Below are 27,880 nucleotides of genomic sequence, written 5' to 3'. Positions count from 1 at the left end.
TAATATTGAACCAGCCTTGCACTCCTTGAATAAATCCTACCTGGTTATAGTGTATTATTTTTGTGATAAAGTGTTGTAGTCTTTTTGCTGTCATTTTATTTAAAATCTTTGCATCAACATTAATTAGGGAAAGTGGTCTATAATTTTATTTCTCTGTTTTGACTCTTTCTGTTTTAGATATTAGTACCATATTTGTGTCATAAAAAGAATTTCTTAGGACTCCTTCTTCACCTCTTTTCCCAAATAGTCTATAAAGTATGGCAATTAATTGTTCTTTAAATGTTTGATAGAATTCACATGTAAATCCATCTGGCCCTAGAGGTTTTTTTCCTGGAGAGTTCATGGATGGCTTATTGAATTTCTTTCTCTGAGATTGGGTTATTTAGGTATGATACTTCCTCTTCTGTTAATCTGGGCAATTCACATTTTTTGTAAATATTCATCCATTTTCCTAAGATTATTAAAGTTATGGGCATAGAATTGGGAAAATAATCCCTAATTATTGTTTTAACTTCCTCTTAATTAGAGGTGAATTCACCGCTTTCATTTTTGATACTGGTAATTTGGTTTTCCTCTTTCTTTTTTTTTTAATCGAATTGTCCAAAGGCTTATCAGTTTTATTGGTTCCTTCAAAAAAACAGGTCTTATTTTGATTTATTAATTTAATACTTTTCTTGATTCCAATTTTTATTAATCTCTCCTTTGGTTTTCAGTATTCCTAATTTGATATTTAATTGGGAATTTTCAACCTGTTTTTTTTCTAGTTTTTCCAGTTTGCATTGCCCAATTCATTGATCTTTTTTTTTTTCCTATTTTATTCATTTAATCACCCAGGGATATAAAATTTCCGCTCAGAACTCCTTTTGCTGTATCCCATAAGTTTTTGTATGTTGTCTCATTATTGTTATTCTTTTGAATGATGTTATTGATTATTTTTATGATTCATTCTTTGACCTACTCATTCTTTTGGATTAGATTATATGATTTCCAATTAATTTTTAGTCTGTCTTTCCATGATTCTTTATTAAGAATAATTTTTATTGCATCAGAATCTGAAAAGGATGTATTGACTATTTCTGCCTTTCTCCACTGGATTGTGACGTTTTTATGCTCTAGTATGTTACATTTTGTGTATGTGGCATGTATCACAGGAAAAAAAAATATATTCCTTTCTATTCCCAATCAGTTTTCTCTAGAGGTCTATAATATCTACCTTTTCTAAAATTCTATTAACCTCCTTAACTTCTTTCTTTTTTATTTTGAGGTTGCATTTGTCCAGAAAGTGGTAGGTTGAAATCCCCATCTAGTATAGTTTTGATATCTATTACTTCCTGTAATTCCCTTAACTTCTCCTCTTAGAATTAGCGTGCTATACCAGTAGGTGCATATGTGTTGAGTAATGATATTACTTCTTTGACTTTGGTGCCTTTTAGCAGGATATAGTTTCCTTCCATATCTCTTTTAGTGAGATTTATATTTGCTTCGCTTTGTCTGAAATTAGGATTGATGCCTCTGCTTTTTTTGATTGAGCTGAAACATAATATATTCTATTATAGCCTTTTACCTTTACCCAGTGTCTATCCTCATTTCAAATGTGTTTCTTTCAAAGAACATCTTGTAGAATATTGGTTCTTAATCCATTCTGCTATCCACCTCCTCTTTATAGGCAAGTTCATTCCATTCAAATTCACCATTATGATTACTACTTGAGTCTTTTTTTGTCCATTCTTTCTCCCCTGTTTATGATTTTCTTTCTCCCTTCTTCCTTTCTCTCCTCAAAAGAGTTTTGCTTTTTTTTGGCAGGGCAATTGGGGTTAAGTGACTTGCCCAAGGTCACACAGCTAAGTACATGTGTCAAGTGTCTGAGGCCTAATTTGAACTCAGGTCCTCCTGACTCCAGGGATGGTGCTCTGCTCACTGTGCCACCTAGCTGCTCCCATTGTTTTGATTTTGACCACTGCCTCCCTACACATTCCCTCCCTGATAGCACCACCCCCTTATTTTATCCTTTAACTACTTTTCTCCCTTCTAATCACATCCCCCCCCACTTTTCTTTCCCCTTTCCCCTCCTACTGCTTGTAGGGCAAGTGTGATTTCTATACTTAACAGAGTATGTTATTCCCTCCTTGAACCAAATCCAATGAGAGTAACACCCAAACACTGCTCTTCTCTCTCCCTTCTTTATCTCTAGTATAATGTTTTTTCTACCTATTCAAGTGATGTAATTTACTCTTTCTGCCTCCTCCTTAGCTCTTCTACCATTACAATCCCTTTTCATCCCTTAATTAAGTTTTTTTTGTGTCATCACATCAGTGAATTTATACACACACCTTCTGTCTATGTCTATCACTTTTAATTGTGGTACTAACTATAACATTCTCAAAATTAGCAAATATTACCCTCCCCTATAAGGATGTAAACAGTTTGTCCTTGCAGAATAACTAGATTTTTTTTCTTTTTTATATTTTTCCCTGTTTACCTTTTTATGCCTCTCTTGCGTCTTGTATTTGAAGATCAAATTTTCCATTCTGCTCTAGATTTTTCATCAGGAAGGTATGGAATTCCCTTATTTCATTGAATGTTTATCTCCTTTCCTGGAAAATTTTGCTCAATTTTGATGGTTAGTTGATCCTTAGTTGTAGTCCAAGTTCCTTTGCCTTTCATAATATTATATTCCCATCCTATAGATCTTTTGAGGTAGAAGCTTCATGGTCCTCTGTGATCCTGACTGTAGTTTCATGATATGTGAATTGTTTCTTTCTGGCTGCTTGCAGTATTTACTCCTTGACCTGATAATTCTGGAATTTGGCTACAATACTCCTCAAAGTTTTTCAATTTGCAATCTCTTTCAGAAGGTCATTGGTGGAATCTTTCAATGACTATTTTGCCCTCTGGTTCTAGGACCTTTCAGCAGTTGTCTTTGATAATTTCCTTGAAGATACTGTCAAGGCTCTTTTTTTCATTGTGGATTTCCGGTAGACCAATAACTCTTAAATTGTCTCTCCTGGATCTATTTTCCATGTCAGTTGTTTTTTCCAATCAGATATTTCACATTGTATTCTATTTTTTCCTTCTTTAGATTTTGTTTGACTGACTTTTGATGCCTCATAGAGTCATTAGCTTTTACTTGCCCAATAATAATTTTTAATGAATTATTTTCTTCAGATAGCTTCTGCATCTCTCTTTCCATTTGGCCAATCTTACTTTTCAAGGGCACATTTTCTCCTATTGGATTTTGTAATTTTTCTTTTACCTTTCTAATTTGGCTTTCTTCCTCTTTGAGTTCTTCGCAGAATGCTTTTTGGCCTTGTTTCCACATCATATTCCCTTTTGAGATTTCAGATGTGGGTATAGTGTCAATGCTGTCCTCTTCTGAATTTGTATTTTTATCATCTCTGTCCCCATAATATGATTCAACGGTCTTTTTTTTTTTACTTTTCTAGCTTGCTTCTTCATTGTGGTTACCTTTTTCCTGGCTTTTTAAATGGATCTCTGTTTCTGGGGCTCAGGGGGCTGTGTCCCAATCTTCTTGTATTGGGAGCTAGGGGTATGGTTACTGGAATTGTGTCCTGTGGTCTCTGCTTTTGTCAACTAGAAGCTATATACTGCTGCTGCTCACCTGGTGCTGAGCTCAAGCTGGCTGGTGTGTGCCAAGGATCCAGGCCCAGTGAAGTCTTTCTGAGTTTCTCAGGGTCACAAAATGAGGTGTGGAGAAGGGGTGGTCTGGTTGCTAGAAGTCTCCTATTCCCCTAGGGCTGTGCTACATAGCATGAGTTGTCTCAGCTGTTGGTCTGCAGTGGTGTCTGCCAGTTTCCCTGGCTGTGAAAAGGTATGCCTGGCATCCTAGTGATAGTGCTTGCCTGCTCCACTCCTCTGGGGCTCAGGTACTCTTGCTGGTCTGCTAAGGTGGGGCTTTCTGTGATGTGTCCCTTCATACACTGGTCTTCTGTCAGCATGAGAGGGGATCTCCCCAGCTTCTCGAGCTAAAAGACTGTTGAACCCCCACTTCTGGATCCTCTATTCCAGGGTTTCTCCTAGGGCAGTATTCTCTGGGTTATTCAAGGGAAGGATGAAAGCTCTTAGAATTTATTAGGTCATCATGGCTGCCAGAAGTTCAAGAAGGTAAGTTTCAAACCTTTACACTGTGGGCTGATAGCTCCCAGAGAAGTTGCTACTTTTGCCACAGCCTCTGCTCTTTTCCATCACCTATCTCTGATATATTCTTGTCCTGTGACTAGTGTCAATCTCCACTGCAGCTGACAGGCTGGGCCTGCTACCATTCTGGTATGGTACTCTGGTATGGTCAGTGCTGGTTTCATGTGCCCAGCACTCTCCCAGCTGGGTGCAACAGATCCCTCTCTTTCTTGGTTCTCTTGGTTGGAGATCTGCCACACTCTCTTTTTTAGAGTATTCTACCACTCTGAAATCTGTTCAGGTTCACTTTTCAAGAGATATCTGAAAGATTTTGTGAGAGAGCCCAGGCATGTCACTGTTTTCACTCTACGATTTTGGCTCCACCCCCCAGCATTTCTATATATTACTAATGAAACCCAACAATAGCAGGCAGGAAGATAAATTCCATTTAAAGTAAATGTACACAATATCAAATATTTGGGAATCTACCTGTGAAGACAAATACTGGAAGTATATAAACACAATTAAAAAATACATTTTACACAAATGAATTCAGATCTAAATAATTGGAAAGACATAAGTTGCTCATGGGTAGGCCAACCTAATATAAAAAAATGACAATTCTACCTAAACTAATTTACGTATTTATCGCGATACAAATCAATCTACCAAAATATTTTTTTAATTTAATTTATTTATTTAACATATTTAGTTTTCAGCATTGGTTTTCACAAGAGTTTGAATTACAAATTTTCTCCCCATTTCTACCTTCCCCCCACTCCAAGATGGCGTATATTCTGGTTGACCTGTTCCCCAGTCAGCCCTCCCTTCTGTCACACCACTCCCCTCCCATCCCCTTTTCCCTTCCCCTCTTGTAGGGCAAGCTAAATTTCTACTCCCCTTTGCCTGTGTATCTTATTTTCTAGTTGCATGCAAAAACATTTTTTTGAACATCTGTTTTTAAAACTTTGAGTTCCAAATTCTCTCCCCTCTTCCCTTCCCACCCACCCTCCCTAAAAAGTCAAGCAATTCAACATAGGCCACATGTGTATCATTATGTATAACCGTTCCACAATACTCATGTTGTGAAAGACTAAATATATTTTGCTCCTTCCCAACCCATCCCCCTTTATTGAATTTTCTTCCTTGACATTGTCCCCTTTTGAAAGTGTTTGTTTTTGATTACCTCCACCCCCTTCTGCCCTCCCCTCCATCATCCCCCCCATTTTTATCTTCTTCCTTCTTCTTTCCTGTGGAGTAATATACCCAATTGGGTATGTACGGTATTCCCTCCTCAGGCCAAATCTGATGAGAGCAAGATTCACTCATTCCCCCCTCACCTGCCTTCTCTTCTCTTCCTAAAGAACTGCTTTTTCTTGCCACCTTTACGTCAGATAATCCACCCCATTCTATCTCTTCCTATATCCCTCTCTCAATATATTCCTCTCTTATCCCTTAATTTGATTTTATTTCATTTAGATATCTTCCCTTCATCTTCAACTCACCCTGTGTCTGCTCTCTCTCTCTCTCTCTCTCTCTCTCTCTCTCTCTCTCTCTCTCTCTTGCTGTGTATATATATATATATATATATATATATATATATATGTGTGTGTGTGTGTGTGTGTGTATGTATGTATACACATAGATATATACATACATACACATTCACATATATATATATATATGTATATATACATAAACATATATACCTATATGCATATTACCTTCAGCTACCCTAATACTGAGGTCTCATGAATCATATATGTTATCTTTCCATGTAGGAATGTAAACAAAACAGTTCAACTTTAGTAAGTCCCTTGCAATTTCTTTTGCTTGTTCTTTTTCTTGATTACCTTTTCATGCTTCTCTTGATTCTTGTCTTTGAAGATCAAATTTTCTATTCAGTTCTGGTCTTTTCACTGAGAAATCTTGAAAGTCCTCTATTTTATTAAAAATCCATATTTTGCCTTCCTGCATGATACTCAGTTTTGCTGGGTAGGTGATTCTTGGTTTTAATTCTAGCCCTTTGATCTCTTAATGTAGAAGTTGCCAGATCTTGGATTATTCTGATTGTGTTTCCACAATACTCAAATTGTTTCTTTCTGGCTGCTTGCAGTATTTTCTCCTTGATCTGGGAGCTCTGGAATTTGGTGACAATATTCCTAGGAGATTTCTTTTTTGGGATCTTTTTCAGGAGGGAATCGATGGATTCTTTCAATTTCTATTTTGCCCTGTGGCTCTAGAATATCAGGGCAGTTCTCCTTGATAACTTCTTGAAAGATGATATCTAGGCTCTTTTTTTGATCATGGCTTTCAGGTAGTCCAATAATTTTAAAATTACCTCTCCTGGATCTATTTTCCAGGTCAGTGGTTTTTCCAAGGAGATATTTCACATTGTCTTCCATTTTTTCATTCCTTTGGTTCTGTTTTATAATATCTAGATTTCTCATAAAGTCACTAGCTTCCACTTGCTCCAATCTAATTTTTAAGGTAGTATTTTCTTCAGTGGTCTTTTGGACCTCCTTTTCCATTTGGCTAATTCTGCCTTTCAAGGCATTCTTCTCATTGGCTTTTTGGAGCTCTTTTGCCATTTGAGTTAATCTATTTTTTAAGGTGTTGTTTTCTTCAGCGTATTTTTCAGTATTTTTTTGGGTCTCCTTTAGCAAGTCATTGACTTGTTTTTCATGGTTTTCTCGCATCCTTCTCATTTCTCTTCCCAATTTTTCCTCTACTTCTCTAACTTGCTTTTCCAAGTACTTTTTGAGCTCTTCCATGGCCTGGCACCAGTTCATGTTTTTCTTGGAGGTTTCTGTTGTAGGCTCTTTGACTTTGTTAACTTCTTCTGTCTGTATGTTTTGGTCTTCTTTGTCACCAAAGAAAGAATGCAAAGTCTGAGATTGAATCTGGGTGCGTTTTTGCTTCCTGGCCATATTCCCAACCAACTAACTTGACCCTTGAGTTTTTCAGCAGGTTATGACTTTTTGTAGACTACAGAGTTCTACGTTCCACGTTGGGGGGGGGGGGGATGTGCCACCTCTGCCACACCAGCAGTGCTCCTTCCCCAAGAACCCCCAACCTGGGCTGGGCTTAGATCTTCAGCAGGCTGTGCACTCTTGCTCTGATGCGCCACTTAATTCCTCCCACCAGGTGGGCCTGGGGCCGGAAGCAACAACAGCTGTAGCTGCCCCAAGTCTGCTGCCCCCGGGGCTGGTGGCTGAACCTCGAACTCCTTCTACTCCCACAACCTTTCCCACTAACCTTCTCCACTGTCTTTGGTGTTTGTGGTTTGAGAAGTCTGGTAAGTGCCGCAACTCACTGATTCAGGGTGGTAGGGCACATTCCGCCTGGCTCCTGGTCTGGTTGGTCCACGCTGCTCAGGCTGGGCTCTGCTCCGCTCCGCTCCCAGCTCCCAGCTCCCAGCTCCCAACTCCCAGCTCTGTGTGGGATAGACCTCACCTAGAGACCATCCAGGCTGTCCTGGGCTGGAGCCCTGCTTCCCTCTGCTGTTTTGTGGGTTCTGCCATTCTAGAATTGGTTCAGAGTCATTTTTTATAGGTTTTTGGAGGGACTTGGCAGGAAGGTCATTCTAGTCCCTGCTTTCCAGCTGCCATCTTGGCTCCACCCTTCCAAAAATATTTTGTAGAACTAGAAAAATAATAACAAAATTCATCTGGAAAGAGAAAAGATACAGAATATCAAGGGAAATAATAAAAGGAAATGCAAGGGAAGGTGGCTTAGCCATACCAGTTGTAAAATAGTATCATAAAGCAGCAATCATCAAAACTACTCGGTACTGTCTAAGAAACAGAATGGTGGATCAGCAGAATAGTTTAAGTACATAAGACACAGTTGACAATGACTCTGATAATCTACTTTTTGATAAACCTAAAGACTGCAGTTTCTGAGACAAGAGCTCACTATTTTGGAAAAAAAAAATTCTAGAAAGACTAGAAAAAGTGTATGGAAGAAACTAGGAATAGACCAACATCTTACACTGTATACCAACATAAAGTCAAAATGTGTACATTATTTAGACAAAAAGGGTGAAACAATTAGCAAATCAGGACAGCAAGGAATAGATTGTGTCTCCGATATATAGAGAATGAAAAATTTATGACCAAACAAGAGATAGAGAACATAATGAAATGCAAATCTGATCGTTTAGAGACACTAAATTAAAAAGGTTTCGCACAAAGCCAATTCAACCAAGTTTAGAAGGGAAACAAAACTGGGAAACATTTTTTTGATGATTTTTCTTTCCAAAATATAAAGAGAATTGAGTCAAATCTACAAGTAATTTCCCAATTGATAAATGGTCAAAGGGTATGAACAGGCACTTTTCAGGGGAAGAAATTAAAGCTATCTATAGTCATCTAAAAATGCTGTAAATCACTATAGAGAAATGCAAATCCAAACAACTCTAAGGTACCACATCACACCTCTCAGATTGGTTAACATGGCAAAACAGGAAAACAATGAATGTCGGAGAAGATGTGAGAAAGTTTGAATACTAATGCATTCTTGGAGTTGTTAACTGATCCAACCATTCTGGAGAGCAATTTGGAACTATGCCCAAAGGGCTATAAAAATTTGCATATCCTTTGATCTAGCAATACTACATCTAGGCAGGGTCCCAAAGCTATCATAAAAATGGGACAAGGACATACATGTACAAAAATATTTATACCAATTCTTTTTGTGGTGGCCAAGAATTGGAAATTAAGGGCATACTCATCAATTGGAGAATGGCTAAACAACATGTCGTATATGAATGTAATGGAACACTATTGTTGTATTGGAAATGATGTGCAGGGAGACTTCAAAAAACCTCAAAAGTCTTGCATGAAGTAATGGTTAGTAAATTGAGCAGAATCAGGAAAATGTTGTACATAATTACAGCAACACTGTGTGATACCCAGCTTTGCTCTTATTAAAAATGAAATCATCTAAGACAAAAGTCCCATGATGGAAAATGCTATTCAGGTCTGGAGAAACCACTATGAATTCTGAATGCAGATATGAGTATACTATTTCATCTTTTGTATTTTTTGTTTTTTTTTCTTTCTCCTTTCTTTCCTTTTGGTTCTATTTCTTCTTTACAACATGACTAATGAGGAAATATGCTTAATAGGATTGTAAATGTAGGGCCTATATTAGATTGCATACCATCTTGAAGAGGAAGAGGTAAAATGTAATCAAAGTTTTCTTTGATTTCTCAGATATCCACAATTCATCTATCAGGCTATGATTTGTGGTATATCAAAACAGAATAAAATGGTTTTCAGTCTGGGACATAACAGTTATGAAATTAATATGATTTCTGTCAATGTTCTTTAGTTTTCTAGACATGTGGCAATTGTTTTTATGAAAGTGTAAGACAAATACATTTTATAAATAGAGTTAGTAGTATCAAAATGTTAGGTTATTTTCAGTGGTTTTTATAGTTTATTTGTGTGTAATCATAAGAAATCAAACTCAAATCTCTTTATATATCTGGTAGTTTATTATTTGTTATATTCAACTTAGGAAACTAAGGTTGATTAACAGAACAGCTGAGTCAACTTTTGCTTTAAAAATATAGGTAAAAACATATTTTAATATTTAATCTAACATAATTTGGCTTGATTGCTAGGGGCAATCTTAAATTTGGGAACAACATCATAGTAAAGTATTTTTATACGGTCAGGAAATAAATTTTCTTGAGTGAGGGTCAAAGCTAAATTCTCATACCATACAGTATGCAATAGACAAACGCATTTGAATTCCAAATGACTTTCCTGTTGTTTAGTATGAGCAATTATTTCAAATAAGGATGACATTCCTTGTTCATGATGGATAATAGTCTTCTGACACCTAAAACCTGTGTGTCCCTAAACAAGTAAGTTACCCTCTCATGGCTTTAAGACTTTAGTTTGCAGAAAGTCTGATGTACAGTGGTAGAGGAAACTTCATCACCTGGTAATTTCATATAAAGTTAGTCACAGTCCTGGATAAAGACAAAAACAAAGTGGTAGCAGCATTCTTGGGTTCAATGTTCATTCTGACTAGGAAATTAGATAATGTATGACCATGGAAATTTAGTTAACCATTCAAAGCCACAGTTTCCTTATCTGTAAAAATAGATATAAATAAATATATATATATATATATATGTATGTATATATTTACATGATATACACACATATATACATGTTGTATGTGTGTATGTATGTATATATGCATATATATGTATATGTTGTATATATACATATATATATATATATATGCGTGTGTGTGTATACACACACACTGTTATTGTGATCCAAATTATTTTTAATTTAAAACTATTTGGAAGTGTGCTGTTATTATGCAAAGTGTTTTCCAATAATCTGTTGGCATATACCAGTACATCAGAGCCTTAATATAATACTGTCCTCATAATTCATGCTTTGTTGTTTGTTGTTGTGCAGTCATTTTCAGTTGTGTACATCTCTTTGTGACCCCATTTGGGATTTTCTTGGCAAAGAAACTTAAGTGGTTTTCCATTTCCATTTCCTAGTCCAGCTCATTTTGCAGGCGAGGAAACTGAAGTAAACAGGGTTAGATGACTTTCCCAACATCACAGAACTAGGTAGTAGTTTGAGGCCAGAGTTAAACTCAGGAATATGAGCCTTCCTGACTCCAGGCCCTGCACTGTATCCACTGTACCACCTAGTTGAATTCATGGCTAGGGGCAATCTTAAATTTGGAAACAACATCATAGTGAAGTATTTTTATACGGTCAGGAAATAAATCTTCTTGAGTGAGGGTCAAAGCTAAATTCTCATACCATACAGTATGCAATAGACAAACACATTTGAATTCCAAATGACTTTCCTGTTGTTTACTATGAGCAATGATTTCAAATCACACTTGGTGTCCAGCTAATCATATGTGAAAGGGGAGCGGTGCAGGTTAATATAGTTCTCCCTAATACAAAGTGAACATTTTGGTTTTGGTTCTGATTCAGTTCTATAGAATCACTGTCTTCGATAGTGTCATCACTAAATGTCTTCCCTTATATTTTATCCAACTCAGAGACAGAGACTATAAAATTCTGTATGAGAATGCACTCAACTCACAATGGAAAAGGTAAAACTTTCCAAATTTTGATCCACTCCTATTTCTTTTTTCTACTAAGTAAAATGATCTTTGGGCTGGGAAAAGTGTAACAAAAGTGACTAAGAAGCAGCTAAAGCCCTAAGAGCCTAGAGCTGCTTTTGTTGAGTTCTAGTTACTGAGCCTGGGTAAACTACATCCTTGGTTACTGAAATAAATGGCAGGTGTAACTTTTGAAGCACAGCTAATTGTCTTTGAAAGATTTTAACTAATAAAAAGTACTGTCAAATGCTATTTAACTTCTAAAAACCCACATTACCTGGCCCTTACCTTTCTTTCCAGCCTCATTAGGCATTACTCATCAATGTCTCTGATTCAGTCAAAAGATTATGTCTGTTCCTCACAATGATAGTCCATTTATCATATCCATGTCATTCCATTGAATGTCCTACATGACTGGAAATAAACTTCCTCTTTACCTCTCCCTCATAGTATTTTTCTTTCTTTAAAAGGCAATTCGGGTACTATCTTCTGCATGATGCCTTTCCTGATCATTTCACTGACTAGTGTTCTCTCTCCGAAACTGCCTTGAATTTAACAACTTTGTATATACTTTGGTTTTACTTATTTTATATTTATATTGCATACATGTTTAAATATGGACTTGTCTCCCCCATTAGAATACATGCTCTTTGGTATTAACAATTGTTTTGTTCTTTATACCAATATCTACAGTACCTAGAACAGTCTCTGTCACATGGTAAGAACTTAATAAATATGGCCTAAGTTGGGCCATTGATCTGATATCATAGCAAATGAGAAATTCAAGGTCATTCAAAGGATAACAAAAGGAACTTTATATAGCCATAGCAAGGGAAGGACATTCAACAAGAATATGGGACAAACATATCATAAATTGATTTAACTAAGCAGTTCACTTCAATTCCTTGAGTTGCCCATATTAGACACCTTCTTAGATCAAGATCTCCTCACTTTTCAGTTGAACTATTGAGATAATCTTCTGATTCATCTTTTTGCTTTAAACCTTTGCATTATTCAATCCATCATATGGAGATGCCAAAGTGAAATTCCCAAAGCAATGATATAACCATACTCAATAAAATCCAATAGCTTCTTATAGCCTCTAAGATCAAATATAAATTCCTCTGGTATTTAATGACCTTCATAAATTGATGCCTTCCTAACTTTTCATAATTATTACTTATTATTCCATTTTACATATGCTAGATTCCAGCCAAATTGACCTTCTTACTATTTCTCGCACAGGATGCTTTATCTCCTGACTCTTGCCTTAGCATTGGCTACCTTTCCCAGAGGGGAGAGAGGTTCCTTATCCAATAAATGAATATGTCCTAAGGGTTCAAGCCAAAAATTACTCTAACTGAGCAGAAGTACAAGTGTCTATAACTTCTCTTGGTAATTTTCTATGCATTTCAACCTTGCAAAAGCAACCTACAACTAATTTCCTTCAGATCTGAGAAATTCCAAGCCCAAGGGAAAGGGACGATTCTTCCAGAGTTCAAATCTGGCCTCAGTTATCAGCTGTGTAACCCTCGGCAAATCACTTGATCCAACTTGAGAACAACAAGTCTCAGTTTCCTCATCTACAAAAAGAGCTGCAGAGGGAAATGGCAAACCGCTCCAATATCTTTGAAAAGAAATCCCCAAATGGGGCCAGGCAGAGTAGGACATGACCTAAATGACTGAAAAACAACGACTTGTGGAGGAGGATGTTAAGTCAAGCTGTGCTGGGTCTGCAGCATGACGTTCTTGACTACAACACTGCCACCCATGTCTGGGATGTGCTCCCTCATAACTTCTACCTCTTACAATTCCTATCTTCAAGACTACGCTTAGGTGCTACCTTCTACATTCTTTCCTTATTTCTCCAACTGCTAGTGACTGCTTCCACCCCAAATGATCTTGCATGTATTTTGAATACACTGATATATGCTTTTGCCCAATAGCATGGTAATATCGAGCACCTTGTGGACAGGGACGATTTAACTTTTATCTTTGTATCCCTGGCACCTAACACAGTGTTTAAATTTTATTTTGTGTGGTCTGTCATATTAAGAAGAACAGTGAATTGGATTTGAGTGAGGGTGGGCTGTGCAAAATCACTAGCCTTACTTTCTCCCCTAGAGTCATCTGGGTCCCATAGCAAGATATAGATCATGACATCTGGAGGTTGCCCAAGATGCAGTGGGAGGTCTTGGCCTTTTTCAGCTAAGATCTTTCCCAGATCTCACTTTGACTGAGGCAATGCCCATTCAGTGATTAGGCCTGTTTAAGAAGTTAGTCAAGGGATGGCCCATTTAATCTAAAAAAATCAAACTTGGAGGGGAAGATCCTCAGAGTTGTTGGTCTAAAGAGAAAGAATTACTATTTGCATTCACTCTAAACTATCAGGGCCCAAAAAACAACTATTAAGTAGTGCTTGGGAAGGGACTAGTTTTTGGCTACCCAATGATAGCCAGAATTAGTTGGGTTTAAGGGGCTGGTCCATAAGAAAGAAATCTACCAGTAAACCCCAAGATAACTACGCAGGTTTCAGCCATCAAAATTTACCTTCCTTTAGGGACATAACTTCAGGCAAGGGCACGATATCCCCAGGTGGGGGCAGGGAAGAGGAGAGGAGATTTACAAATTAACAATAATCTAACATTTTGCCCTACTTTTTTCAGTTTTGAGAAAGATAGCTAAAACCCTACATGGTATTGTAAAATTGTATAAAGGGAGTTTTTAATTGGTAAATTGATTTTTAGTATTAGTTTGACCCCACATCTCAATCACATTATCTCTACCATGTGCAATAATATAAAATTCCCATTGGTTTCAGTGAAAATATATGTTCAAATAAGAAAGGTAAAATGCTCACAAGACTTAGTATCAGGTCTGAAGCAGTAGACTGCTATATGAAAGTAAAATATCACTTTCTTTTTAACAAACATATAATTATGATAATAATGTAACAATAAAATTATGATAATAATGTAACTTTGCCTTCATTTGGTCTTCACAAGAACCCTTGAACAGGGTAGTTCAAATATTATTACCCTCATTTTATTTTTTTTCATAAATTTTTATTTTTAGTTTACAACATTCAGTTCTACATAATTCTGAGTTCCAGATTTTCTTCCCTCCCTCCCCCCTCCCTCCCCAAGATGGCATGGAATCCCATATAGCTTCCATGTATAACTTTGCATTGAATTAATTTACACAGAAGTCAAGTTATGAAGAAGAACTGTGATCAATGAAATGAATCATGTGAAAGAAGAAACAGGACCAAAAATAAAATCTAACCCCCCAAAAAAACAAAAGAGAGAAAAGGAAATAAAAAAGGCGGGGGGAAGGCTAGCATGAAAGTGCCTCAATCTGCATTCATACTTCATAGTTCTCTCTCTGGATGTAGATAGCATTCTCCATCGCAAGTCCTTTGCAGTTGTCTTTGTACCTTGTGTTGCCGAGAGGAGTGAAGTCTGTCAGGGTTGGACCTCACAGAATCCATACATCTGTGGTTGTGTATAATGTTCTCCTGGCTCAGCTCTGCTCATTCAGCATTATGTCATGTAGGTTTTTCCAGGTTGTTATGAAGTCCGTATCATCCCCATTTCTTATGGCACAATAGTATTCCATTACCTACATATACCACAGCTTGTTCAGCCATTCCCCAATTGATGGGCATCCCTTTGATTTCCAATTCATGGCTACCACAAAAAGAGCCGCTATAAATATTTTTGTACATATGGGTCCTTTTCCCGCTTGTGTGATTTCTTTGGGATACAACCCTAGAAGTGGTATTGCTGGGTCAGAGGGTATGAACACTTTTATAGACCTTTGGGCATAGTTCCAAATTGCTCTCCAAAATGGCTGGATCAGCTCACAACTCCACCAGCAATGTAACAATGTTCCAACTTTCCCACATCCTCTCCAGCATTTATCATTTTCCTGTTTTGTTATTTTAGCCAATCTGACAGGAGAGATGTGGTATCTAAGAGTTGTTTTGATTTGCATTTCTCTAATCAGTAGTGATTTAGAGCATTTTAAAGATGAAGAAACTGAGATAATGGGTTATGCCCTGCCCCAGATCACATTGGTTTTCTGACTCCAAACCCATTGTTCTTTCCACTACATCATAGCTTCTTGAACTGTAATCTAATAAATGCTGTCAATAAAATTTAAAGAAAAAGAAATAGGGAAAGAAGTAAAGAACCGAAAATACAAAAAGGCTAGTAAATCGCTGAATGAGATTTGTAAATGTTGAATGAGTTTTCTCATTCTTGGATATGAAAATAGATTGAAATTCAAAAACCCTAAAGCCAGGGAGAATAAAAAAAGCATAGCTTTAATTTTTGGAAACAAGGGAATGATCTGATGTATAGAATTATAAAAAAATATTTAAATATTTACCAATATTGAGTGTAAATTTTTACAAATATACTGTAGGTGAAAAAAAACAATGAAGTCACAGCATGCTGTTTTAAAACAGTATTAAGTAATTTATGTATTTAACAGTTTCCTTACAATATTAGAAGCCTGCATAGTGATCCCTCCCAAATTAATTAAATATAGCAATTCTACCAGACATTGGAATAATGATCTGGAAGAAATGATTCATTTAACATAATCTTATGCCCATTGCAATTAAATACAGCTTTATCAGAAAATTTTAAGAAATCTATCTTTTCCCCATGATTGTTATTCTTTTTTTCTGATGGGAGGATGGACGGATCAGAATACGGAAATTTCAGAAATATTATCCAAACAAACAAACACTGATTAAGCAACAACTGTGTGTCAGGAAGAGTGTTAAACAAGCAAATGAATGAATAAACCTATATATCAGTGAATGAATAAACAAATGATGAATGAAAAAACAGATGAATGAATGAACATTTCCTGTTTCAAGGAGCTTACACCCTACCGGGAGGATATAATATATGAACAGATATACTTCTGGGTGATAATTTGAAATGAAGGGACATAGTACTAAGGGGATCAGGGAAGGTTTCATGCAAAAGATGCTACTTAAATTTAACACTGAAGGGAAATATGGGTTCTAAGAGGTGAAGAGCACTCCAGGTGTTGTATAAAACCCAGGGAAGTTAGGAGATGGAAAGGTCATAAGTTAGTCATTATTTTGATAGCTTCTTGAGGGTAAGTATTCTTTATCTTAGTTTTTCCTATGTTACATAAGATTGATAAGTAATTATTGATCAATAAGTGTCCATTTAATAGATGAATGAATAGTAATGCAATGCAAGGTGATGAGCAAAGAAATGAAAATCCATTTAGTTTTCTCTCAGGTTATGAAAATTATTTCTCAGGATAAATGCCTGTAAAAAATGGATAGACTCTGAAAAAATTATATCTTCTTTTATATCTTATGGAAAAGACACAGAGATGGCATGAGCAGGCAGCCGTATATGGCAACAACAACTTTTGCTCAAGAAGTGGAGTAAAGGACCTCTCTTTGTAGGTGTTTATCTAGAAAGGTATCTAGGCTGTACCTGTGGCAAGAAGGACACACCATGCAATTCAATAAGCATTTATTAAGCACCTACTACATGATAGGAACAAAGAGAAAAGTGAAATTTAGGGAAGGTAATAATTTTTCTACTATTTTGGTAGTTTCTTGGTTTTTCTGGTGAAGCAAAATAATAGGATGTATTTATTTGCATTTTTTATCCAGATGGAATATACACAATGTAGTTTGTCTTTGAATTATTTTCTAAAAGAAAAGAGGAAAATCTGTAGAGGTAGATACATCTTATTTGGACAATCTGTGACAACACATGAAAGAAGAATAAGAAATCATAGATTACATTCAATATAAATTTAATTTCATAAGCATATATTAAGTACCTACTATGTGCCAGTTATTGTGCTAACTGCTGGGGATACAAATAAGGAAAAGTCCTGCCCTCAAGGAGCTTTAAGGTCTTGTTCCATGGAGTTGATACCAAGCAGAGACACAGATGGGATGTGAACTGAACTGGAAGTCCAATTTCTGCCTTATATTTAAAAAAAAGTTTGGAAGGCTGAAGGAGGTGTGAAGTTGTTGAGCATTCAACTTAGGAGAATGATAATGCGATAAAAAATGATTAGCTTATCCTGGGAGGCACATTTCATTCTGTGAAGCTGAAAAGATGCAAAGATGTAGATGAATGAAAACAGAGATCTATCATAATATCAAGAAATTCCAACATATAATGTCTCCTTGTAACACCAATGCTACTTGCTGCTACTGTGGCTGTGTAAGGCCAATAACACCAGCTCATGGGAGGGCTACTAGCACAGGTTTTTTTTTTGTCTGCTTTTCTAAGGAAAACAACTTTAAAGCATTTACAATCTAACTTTAATTAAGCATACATATATCATTTACTTAGTTGAAGGAGGAAAGTCATCACTCTAAACTTCAGAGAAAACACAAACAGAAATTACAAGCAGAAATTATATAAAAAGCAAAATAACACAGATCACATATAAAAATAACATAATATATAATATATAATATTATAATATATAAGTGTTACATAAAATAACACTTGTCTGTCCAAGACATTACATACCTAGTTACCAGAGAAAGAAGCACCAAAATCTAGGTTTTTCAAAGGTGGGGAGCTCCAACAGCTACCCAGAGTCTTGTCTGGTCAAAACACATGACACTTTTCCAGTGAGTGAGCTCCCAAAGCAAACCTTTCCTCCCACAGTTCTGAGGGTTGTAGCGTAAAGGCTACTCTCAGAGGATGTATACCTTTTTTCAGGGCCTGAGGACTTCACACCTCTTGTGACCTAATTAGCCAAAAGGAGTGGGCCTTCCTACAAACAAAGGCAAGACTCAATCAAGGTTACTTGATTGTCTTAGTGCTGAGAAGCACTCCAAAAGAAAAAAAAAACATTTAAAAATTCCACTTTGCTTGCCCTTACACCCCTTTCCATAGATCTTTAACTCACCTGAAAATAACTGAATGGAGCAACATATGCATGAGTGTGCCCATGCACACACACACACACACACACACACACACACACACACACACACACACACACACACACACACATACACATGTACACACCCACACCCACACACCAGTTAATCCTAAGCAGAGTGCGCTGTTCTCCTTCAGTTAGTCTCCTTTTTACTCAGACACTGTGCTCTGGAATCCTGTCTACTGTCTGAACATTGATCTGACATCCTGTCTATATTTTAAAAAAATTAAATCAGATTGCCTGATAACACAAACACTTTACAATGAAAATATTAACTAAATACAGGCGAGAGATATTGCCCCAAAAGGAGAGCACTATAACATATACTAGAATGGGATTTAAGAAGGGAAATGTAGTTTTTTAGTGAAGAAAGGAAGCAAAATAAGAAACAGAGAAGTTAGCATCCCAAAGTATCAAAAACATACGTTTTCTTTCCTGTGCTTTTTTGTCTCTCATCCTCTAATTCATTTCCAACCTCACCCAAACAACAGTATAGTAATAATGATAAGTAGCAGTCATGTAGCAATTGAAGGTTTGCAAAGCAATTTCCACATACTATTTTATTTGATCCTCACAACAGTACTGTTATATATGTGATTATTATCCCCATTTTATAGATGTGTAAATTAAGACTGATAGAGATTGAGTAACTTTTCCACAGTCATTCAGCTGGAAAGAGTCCAAGGCAGGATTTGAACTAAAGTCTTCCTGACTTCTCATCTGCTGTAGCAGTTTTGACAAGGCCTAGAGAGAAGGTGGTTCTCAGGTTTAGGAAAATTTCCCGTCTTTTGAGAAAGACTACAGAGGAAGGTTAACTCAGGCCCCATCTAAAAGAGTTACACTGATTCTTTCTACTAGGTTTCAGTCAATGCACATACATAAATATGTCAATTAAGGTACAACTCTGTTCATTAGAGTCAGACAGTGAACCACCCTGTCAAGATCTTGAATTCTGCTCATGTCCATGGTCTATTATTTCTATCAATAAGACCAGGTATTATGTTGATAAACACTGAATTATTAAGAGTGATTCATATCAGGGAAATATCCCATAGATATCATATGAGGAAGCAAATGCCATGGAGAAAGGGCCAGATGTTTCCACCAACTGACAACCAAGAGCCATTCACAGGGTATGGAAGCCAGACTAGCTGAAGCATTGGGACACATTGAGGGCTAGAAAGGCAACAGCACTCATCATTAACATTAAACCCACAACCAGCACCGGTTAGTCACCATCTTCCTTCGTACTGTGATAAAGCTATCTCAGGATTATAAGCCCAAGGGTCTTAGGAAAGCAATGTCTCATTTGTGGTACTGTGCTCTTCTTGGAGCCAAGGTGGCAGAGTAAGAAATAAGTTGCTATTATTCTCTCTTTTTGACATCTTAAAAAAAACAGAAAAATAGAACCCCAGGAAAATTCTGGAAGACCAAGGCAGCAGAAAGACATGGTGGAGCAATCTCTTAGCCCAGGGAAATTTTAAAAGATTAGCAAAAAAGGTCCATTTCTCTAAGATAAAAGGGGAGTGAAAGAGTCCCAGCAAGCCAAGACCCACCTCATCAAACCAGCAGGAGATCCTGAGCCCCAAGGTGGTGGAACAGGCAAACGTTAACACCAAATTCCCCCTACCCCTTACCTTAGAATACTTAGGGGAACCTGGCAGACTCCAGCTCAGCCCTGGGAGGGCATGTATCCCCAACATCACACCTCCATGCAATATAATGAAGCCCCAGGTAAGTAAGCACTCTCCAGCAGCCAGACATCCATGTATTCAGTGCAGTCCTAGGCAAGTAGGTGTCCTCCATTGGCTTGACCGCTCCCTGCTTCAGTTGGCCATAGCTGAGCAGACAGCCTGCAGCAGGCAAACCTTCCTGTGCTTCAGCACAGCCCCAGGGAAACTCAGAAAAAAAAAAACAACTTGGCCTCAGCAAACACCAGACACCAACACTAGCACCAATAAGCTCAGGACCAATAAGCTGCCAGACTCCCAGAGCCTGGAGCTGCCAGCACTTAAATCCCCAGCACACAAAACCAGTGACCAGGCCCCTGGTCCCCAGCACAAGAAGTTTGATAATGCTCCCTGACCTCCAGCAGGAGAGTTTAACTTTAAAAGCCAGGAAATAGGCAGACATCATGAGTAAGAAGCAGAAAAGAATACTGAACATAGAGAATTATTATGGTGGAAGATCAAAACACAAACTCAGAAGAGGACAATGTTGCCAATGTTCCCATATCTGACATGTCAAAGAGAAATATGAATTGCTTCCAAGTCCAAAAACCCTTCTTGGGATAACTCAAGAAGGATTTTAAAAGTGAAATAAGAGAAGTAGAAGAAAAATTGGGAAAAGAGATGAGAGGTGTGCAAGACAGAGTCAACAGCTTGGAAAAGGAAGGATAAAAATTGACTGAAGAAAACAACTTCTTAAAAAATACCTTTGATGGAGAAATGCAAATTAAAACAACTCTTAGGTACCACATCACACCTGTCAGATGGACTAACATGATAAAATAGGAAAATTATAAATGCTAGAGAAGATGTGGGGAAATTAGAACACTAATGCATTGTTGGTTGAGTTGTGAATTGATGCAACTATTCTAGAGAGCAATTTGGAACTATGGCCAAAGGGCTATAAAAATGTGCATACACTTTGATTCAGAAATACCACTTCTAGGGCTGTATCCAACAAAGATCATAAAAATGGGAAAAGGACCCACATGTACAAAAAAAAAAATTATGACAGCTCTTTATGTGGTAGCCAAGAACTGGAAACTGAAGGACTGGCCATCAATTGGGGAATGATAAAACACATTGTCATATATAAATGTAATAGAATATTATTGTGCTATAAGAAATGATGAACAAGTGGAGTTCAGAAAAACCAGGAATGAATTGAATGAACAAATGCTGAGTGTAGAGAGAAGAAGACAAAGAACATTGTATGCAGTGACAGCCACATTATGCAATGACTGACTTGATAGACTTAACTCTTCTCCACAAGGACCTAAAACCACTCCAAAAGGCTCATGATGAAAAATGCCATCCACATTTACAGAAAGAGATATAGGGTGTGAGTGCAGATTAAAGCACACTATTTGCTTTCTTTTTTGTTTGTCTGTTTTGTTTTCTTTTCTGTTTTCTTTCCCATGACTGCTCCCATTCATTCTAATTGTTCTATACAACATGACTAACGTGAACATATGATTAATAAGTATTTATATATAGAGCCTATATTGTATTGCATGCCATCTTGGGAAGAAAGAAGGGGAGGGAGGATGAGAAAATTTAAAACTTATGGAAGAGAATGTGGAAAACTAAAAATAAAATAATTAATGTGTTAAAAAAATACAATTGACAGAATGGAAAAGAAAGTACAAATATTCACTGAGAACTCCTTAAAAGTCAGAACTGGTCAAATGGAAAGATCAATACAAAAATTAACTTAAGAAAATGATATGTTAAAAATTAGAACTGGGCAAATGGAAGGTGATGACTCCATGGGACATCAAGAATAAGTTCAATAGGTGATGGGACAGAGCCAAGATGGCACTGTGAAAGGAAGGAACTGCCAGAGCTCTCTCACAAATTCTGTCAGATACAGCTAAAAAAGTGAGTCTGAGCAGATTTGAAAGAGTTCAAAGCCACTAGTAGACTCAAAGGGGTAGGAGTGCCAGGCACATGGATTGGCACCAGACCAAACCAATGGGGAACAGCAGAGACATACAGCCAGCCAGTCAGTCAGGGAGGTTGCTGGGTGAGCAAAATGCCAGAGCAGGAAGAGGCCCAGGGCAAAAGTACCTGTTCCAGCCAAGATCCAGCCCCAGGCTTCTCAGCCCAGCATGGGAGTCTATCAGAGCTCAGATCCTGAGCCCATGTTTCAACAATTTGTTAGCAGCTGTTGTGGGGTTGAAAGACCAACACAAGCCCAACAACAAGCATGCTACCAGCACACCACAAAAACCCAGGTTCTTTTGATCTGCTTTAGTAAGGAAAGCAACATTAAGGGGTTGATAAGCTTACTTTAATTCAGCATACAAATACCATTCACTTAGTTCAGGGAAAAAAGCCAGCACCCTGAACTTCAGAGCAAAATGTAAAGTACAAACATCGACAGACGGATTTTGTCTGATTCAAATTCTGGTACATAGTTACCAGAGTTTCACAAAGTACCAACATCTGGGTTTACAAGCTGGAGGGTTCTTAGCTATAGCTGCCCGGAGTCTCTGCATCAGCACACCCCACCAAGAGTGAGAACCCTGCACAAATGGCTCTGTCTTCTTTTCTTATAGCATTTCAGATGTCATCAAACATCATCTGAATGACCTGAACTTAGGCTCCTATGATTGGCTCTTGAGTTAGCACCTCCTGTTAGTACCCTGGGAGCTTCACACCCACATAGGCTTAGCACCTAATAGGGGTTTGGGCCTGGGGCTTAGCACCTAGTAAGACCCAATGAAATACACTGAATTAACAAAAGCCAAACTCTTCAAGGGCACTTGGTTGAACTGAGTGCTAAGAATGCATTTTGCTTGCCAACACAGGCCAAAGAAGCAGCTAATCCAGAGGCCACCAACCCATGGCCTAAAGGTTTGAAATTTGCCTTCTTGAACTTCTGGGAGCCATGATGTGCAGGTAATATGGCTCTTATCCCTCCCTTGAATAAACACAGAGAATAATACCTCAGGAGAAACAGAGGAGCCAGAAGGGGGGCTTCAGTAGTGAGGGAAGTTGGCCCTTCTTGTGGTGGCAGAAGGAGACTAGTGCTGGAAAAGAGGGGTCCCAGTAGCCCTCGCCTCAGCAGAAAAATGAGTGTAACAAATCCCCATGGGTTGGAGCTAACAAAAGTCAACACCAGGACCCCAGACTTGGCTTTGTACAGCCAGAACAAGTGGCACACCCCAGCACAGATGAGAGCTGAGACCACACATTCTGTAGAACAATCCTGGGGAAGAGGAGACCGCCAGCAGCCAGACCACCCCTCTCCCACACCTCATGAAACCAGAGGACATGGAACATAAAGTTAGATCCCAAGACAAGAAACTTGGGACACAGCCCTTGGAGCCTCAGAAGCAGAGATCCACTTTAGAAGCCAGGAGGGAAAAACAGCATGAAAAAACATGCAAAAAAGCAAAGACAATTGATTTGTATTATGGAGAAAGGGAAGATCAAAATACCAATTCAGAAGAGGACAGCATGGACACTACAAGCACATCTGAAACCTCAAAAGGGAAAGTGAACTGGTCTCCAGAGCAAAAAGCATTCCTGGAAGAACTCAAGGAGGACTTTAAAAACCAAATTATGGAGGTAAAAGAAAAAAATGGAAAAAAATTCAATAAGGAAAACAAATCTTTAAAAGGTAAAATTGGAGAAATGGTTAAGGAAAATCAGAGTATAAATGGAGAAAAAAGTCTTATTGAAAAGTAAAATCAACCAAATGGAAAAGGAGATAGAGAAGATAAAGGAAGAAAACAAAACATTAAAAATTAGAGTTGGGCAAGCAGAAGTTAATGACTCTATGACACATCAAGAATACATCAAACAAAATCTAAAGAATGAAAAAAATAGAAGAAAACATGAAACATGTGATTGGAAGAAACAACTGACCTGGAAAATCGATCCAGGAGAGACAATCTAAGAATTATTGGTCTACCTTAAAGGTATGAGGAGAAAAAGAGCCTGGACAGTATCTTCCATGAAATCCTTAAGGAAAACTCCCTGGAGGTGCTAGAACCAGAGGGTAAAAGTATCATTTGAAAAGTCCATTGACCACCCCCTTAAAGAGATCCCAAATTGAAAACTCCAAGAAATATTATAGTAGAATTCTAGAACTGCCAGTTCAAGGAGAAAACACAGCAAGAAGCTAGAAAGAAATAATTCATATTTTACTCAACTACAGTCATGCAGAATCTTTCAGCTTCTACATAAAATGAGCAGAAATTGGAAAATGATATTCCAAAATCAAAGAAGCTTGGACTACAACCAAGGATCAGCTACTTGGAAAAATTTAGCACAGTTTTCCAGGCAAGGAGATGGACATTCAATGAAATAAGGGAATTCCAGACCTTCCTGATGAAAAGGCCAGAGCTCAATAGAAAATTTGATCTCCAAATACAAAACTCAAGAGAGACATAAAAAGGTAAACGGGGAGGGGAGAGGGACCCCTAGTTAAGCAATAAGACTAATTAGTTACATCCTTGTACAGGATTATTTTCTTTTATACAGGTTTTACATATATGTCAGTCTTGAGAAGAGTATACTTATTGTGACAACTGAAAGGGATATTCAGAGACTGTGGATATCAGTATAAAATAACAGATATAATGATAAAAAATTATGTTCTGGGAGAAGAGGTAAGGAGATAGTAGAAAAGGGTAAATTACATTACATGAAGAGGTACAAAAATATTTTAGTAGAGGGAAAGAAGGGAGGCAGAAGAGCAGTATTTGAGCTTTACTCTCATCGGATTTGGTTCAAGAAGGGAATAACATACCCTGATAAATATAGAAATCTGACTTGTCCTACAGGCAGTAGGAGGGGAAAGGGGAAAAAAAGGAAGGGGTGGTCAGAAGGGAGGGATGAAGTAGCAAGGGGAAAATGGTAAGACCAGGGAGGGGAATCAAGAGAGAGGGTAAACTGAGGAAGGTAGTGGTCAAAATCAAAACTCTGTTGAGGAGCAGAAGGGGAAAGGGAGAAAGAAAAGCATAAATGGGGGAAATAGGATAGAGAAAAAGACACAGATAATAATCATAACTGTGAATGTGAATTCACCTCCAATGAAGAGGAAATCAAAACAATAATTAGGAATTATTTTGCCAAATTATATGCCCATAAATTTGGCAACCTTAGGGATATGGATGAATATATACAAAAATGTAAATTGCCCGCATTAACAGAGGAGGAAGAAAAATACCTGAATAACCCAATATCAGAAAAAAAAATTCAGAAAGCCATCAATGAACTCCCTAGGAAAAACTGTCCAGGGCCAGATGGTTTTACATGTGAATTTTATCAAACATTTAAAGAACAATTAATTCCTATACTTTATTTATTCCTATACTATATATTTATTCCTATACTATTTATTTATTCCTATACTATTTGGGAATTAATTTATTCCTATACTATTTGGGAATTAATTTATTCCTATACTGTTTGGGAAAATAGGTGAAGAAGGAGTCCTACCAAATTCTTTTTTATGACACAAATATGGTACTAATACCCAAACCAGGAAGAGTCAAAACAGAGAAAGAAAACTATAGATCAATTTCCCTAATGAATATTGATGCAAAAATTTTAAATAAAATATTGGCAAAAAGACTGCAGCAACTTATCACAAGAATAATACACTATGACCACATGGGATTTATTACATTTATGTAAGGCTAGTTCAATATTAGGAAAACTATCGGCATAATTGATCATATCAACAACAAAAAGGGCAGAAAGCATATGATCACCTCAATAGATGCAGGAAAAGCCTTTGACAAAATACAATACCCATGCCTAATAAAAACAATAGAAAACATAGGAATAAATGGAGCCTTCCTTAAAATTATAAATAGCATCTACCTAAAACCATCAACAAGCATTATTTGTAATGGGGACAAACTAGATGCATTCCCAATAAGATCAGGGGTGAAACAAGGATATCCTTTATCACCCCTATTATGCAACATGGTAGTAGAAATGTTAGCTGTAGCAGTAATAGAAGAAAAATAAATTGAAGGAATTAGAATAGGCAAAGAAGAATGTAAATTATCACTTTTTGCAGATGATATGATGATTTACTTAGAGAATCCCAGAAAATCAAATAAAAAAACTTCTTGAAATAATAAACCACTTCCACAAAATTGCAGAATATAAAATAAACCCACATAAATCCTCAGCATTCCTATACATTACTAACAAAGTCCAAAAGCAAGAGATAGAAAGAGAAATTCTATTCAAAGTTACTGTAGACACCATAAAATATTTGGCAGTTTGTCTGCCAACACAAACCCAGGGTCTATGTGAACATAATTATGAAACACTTTCTACGCGAATAAAGTCAGATCTAAATAAATGGAAAAATATCGGTTGCTCATGGTTAGGCCAAGATAATATAATAAAAATGACAATTTTACCTAAATTAATCTATCTATTCAGTGCCATACCAATTGAACTACCAAAAAATTATTTTACAGAGCTGGATAAAATAATAACAAAATTCATCTGGAAGAATAAGAGGTCTAAGATATCTAGAGTATTAATGAAAAGAAATGCTAGAGAAGGTGGCCTAGCCATGCCAGATATTAAACTGTTCCATAGAGCAGCAGTCATCAAAACTACCTGGTACTGGCTAAGAAACAGAGTTGTGGATCAGTGGAATAGGTTAGGTACACAAGACACAGTAGTCAGTGACTATAGCAATCTACTCATTGATAAAGCCGAATAAGCCAACTTCTGGCCTAAAAATTCACTATTTCACAAAAACTGCCGGGAAAATTGGAAAATGTTAAGGCACACACTGGGCATAGACCCATATCTTACACCATATACCAAAATAAACTTAAAATGGGTTCATGATTTAGGAATAAAGTCTGATTCCATAAGCAATTTGGAAGAGCAAAGAATAGTTAACTGTCAGATTTATGGAAAACCAAAGAATTCATGACACAACAAGATACAGAGAGCATTAGAAAATGCAAAATGGGTTATTTTGATTATGTTAAGCTGAAAAGTTTTTGTACAAAAACAGCCAATGCAACAAAGATTAGGAGAGAAGCAGAAAATTGGGAGAAAATCTTTACAACTAGTGTCTCTGATAAAAGCCTCATCTCTAAAATATACAGGGAACTGAGCCAATTTTTTAGGAATACAAGTCATTCCCCAATTGAGAAATGGTCAAAGGATATTAACAGGCAGTTTTCAGAGGAAGAAATTGCAGATATCTATAGGTATATGAAAAAATGCTCTAAATCACTACCTATTAGAGAAATGCAAATCAAAACAACTCTTATGTACCGCATCTCTCCTGTCAGATTGGTTAAAATGACAAAACAGGAAAATGATACATGCTGAAGAGGATGTGGGAAAATTGGAGCACTGCTACACTGCTGCTGTTGTTGTCAACTGATCCAGCCATTCTGGAGAGCAATTTGGAACCATGTCCAAAGGTCTATAAAAGTGTTCATAGCCTTTGATCGAGCAATACCACTTCTAGAGTTGTATCCCCCAAAGATGCCACAAGTGAGATAAGTACCAATATGCACAAAAATATTTATAGAGGCTCTTTTTTAGGAGCAAATAATTGGAAATCATGGGGATGCCAATCAATTAGGGAATGGCGGAACAAGTTGTGGTATATGAAGGTAATGGAATACTATTGTGCTATAATAAATGGGGAAGATACGGACTTCATAATGACCTGGTAAAACCTCCACGATATAATGTTGAGTGAGTGGAGCAGAACTAGGATTACATTAATATACAACCACAGATATATGCATTCTGTGATGACTAACCTTGATAGCCTTCGCTCTTCTCAGCAATACAAGGTTCAAAGAAAACTCCAAAAACTCATGATGGAGTGAGCTATCTACATCCAGCGAAAGAACTATGGAGTCTGAATGCAGATAGAGGCAAACTGTTTGCTCTCCTTTTTTTTTTCTTTT

Source organism: Trichosurus vulpecula, chromosome 6 (genome assembly GCF_011100635.1).
Source record: "Trichosurus vulpecula isolate mTriVul1 chromosome 6, mTriVul1.pri, whole genome shotgun sequence".
Lineage (NCBI taxonomy): Eukaryota > Metazoa > Chordata > Mammalia > Diprotodontia > Phalangeridae > Trichosurus > Trichosurus vulpecula.
This window is presented reverse-complemented; position numbering follows the sequence as displayed.